Source organism: Heteronotia binoei, chromosome 4 (assembly GCF_032191835.1).
Source record: "Heteronotia binoei isolate CCM8104 ecotype False Entrance Well chromosome 4, APGP_CSIRO_Hbin_v1, whole genome shotgun sequence".
NCBI lineage: Eukaryota > Metazoa > Chordata > Lepidosauria > Squamata > Gekkonidae > Heteronotia > Heteronotia binoei.
The window spans coordinates 121,989,644-121,991,860 of NC_083226.1; positions in this window are offsets into that span (position 1 = coordinate 121,989,644).

A 2,217-nucleotide genomic window follows, 5' to 3' on the forward strand; every position below is an offset into this window, starting at 1 on the left:
TCTGATATATATAAGCATTAGACATGAGTATAAATCCTGTCACTAGCACACTTTTTCTCATAAGAGTGACTTGCAGTGCCATTCTTGTGTACAGGAATTGATGTTTAAGGCGACTTTCATTGTTTCAGCTTTTATGCATAATTCCCTTACACTGCAAAACTATTAAATATACATTTTTACTACAAGTAGTAAATATACCTTTTTTAACTATTGAAAGAGTGAAAGTGGCTAGGCCTTGAGTTCATACAACCATACCTCCTAATCCCTAAACTCAACTCACTTTGATATAGCCTCTTATCTCACAGTTGTGTAAAATGGGAATAATGTCAATCACAGAGTTCTTGAGACCACTGTAATGAGAAATGTTGTTAGCCTAAAACCTTATAGATAAGTTAGGCTATAGAGTTGGATATATCACACCACATAAACACCAACACTGATTCTTAGGTTTGCCAACCTCCAGGTGGGGCTGAGAAATCTCCTGCTATTACAATTTATCTCCAATAGAGATCAGTTCCTCGGGAGAAAATGCCTGCTTTGGAGGGTGGACTGTATAGCACTGTACTCTGCTGAGGTCGCTTCCTGAACCCCACCCTCCCCAGACTTCTCCCCCCAAATCTCCAGGTATTTCCCAATCCAGAACTGGCAACCTTACTGATTCTGAACACAAAACTTAGCAACAGGGATGAGTAGATCTCCTGTCTGGTTCATTTATTGTTCCAAGACAGTTACTTTGTGTTGTCTGACCTCTTCCTAGAAGTTTAACTTACTACACTGAGGCTACTATATTTTGGTCACATTATTAAAAGACAAAAGTCACCAGAAGATATAATAATGTTAGGACATGTTGTAGGCAGCAGGAAAAGAAGAACAACCAACATGAGATGGATTGGTTCTACAAAGGAAGCCATGGTTTGTAGTTTGCAAGGCTGTTAATGATGGGACATATTAGAGGGCATTAATTCATAGGGTTGCCATAAATCAAAAGTGACTAGACAGTACTTTCCACACACACAATAGTTTGTGCAATTCCAATTTAACCTGGAATATGTTTCAAATAAATTTGAGTTGGAGTATGCACAATGCTGCAGTTTTCATTTCCATCTATGTTACTATGCATATATTATTTTCATTAATAAAACACTCCAAAACAGCAATTTCAATGCAATTCTATACATGATTACATCAATATTCTTTTGGTGTGGTGCTCTAATGATGCAAACATGCACACAATACCATAAAACCTGACAGTTTTCATGCAGTAAGATCTACAGTCACATCAAGGTGGCTCCTTTGCAATTTTTCAGATCAATATATAAATGCTCATAAGTAACATGTGTGAAGTGCTGCCAAGTCAAGAAATTATTCATGGCTTTATTTGCCCCCTTCTTCATGATATATGGCAACCCCAGTAAGGGGCTTTCAAGGCACGTGAGAAACAGAGGTGCTTTGCCATTGCCTTCCTCTGCAGAGTCTTCCTTAGTAGTCTCTCTTCCAAGTACTGACTCTGCATAGCTTCCAAGATCTAAAGAGATCGGGCTATGCCATGCCACCTTCTCTTCCCATCAGTAACATAGAGAAGGATAAATTTCCTGAATCACAAACTTTGAGCCATCATTGCTGAGAACATTAGATTAACAGCCAAAAGAAATGCAGTGTTCATGAGGTGGCATTTATCACTTTTTGGCTTCCCTAACCCTAATAAAAAAGAGTATATAATGCAAATTTACAAAATATGTAAGTAGGTAAAGTATGTAAATACATATATACCAGCTCACAGCATAATATAATTAGATGGGATATGATTCTACTGGTGTGGAAGCAGAAGGGATTAATGCAAGAACAGCTTCCCTGTCTTTTCCTTCGCCCTACATCCCTAAGCTCTGTGTGAAGGATTGGGTAACCTACGACAGCCACATGCCATTGGAGTTTGTAGTCATGGAGGAACTGGGCAAAGTTGGCCCTTCATTCTTGTGCTAGCAGCCTCCAGTATCACATGCCTCTTCAGTCTTCATGCAGTCTTCAGAGCACACAGTGATCTTTTGAGAAAAGGGGATATATTCTTCCAACTCCAAATTCATGCATCTGTAGGGTCTAACCCACAGGAGTCATTCTGTAGAAAAATAGGTGGTGGAGCTTATTAGCATAACTCATTAGCATATGTCCGCCCCCAGCCAAAAGCAACCCAATGCAAGAAAGGAGAGCCCTGGGTGAGCA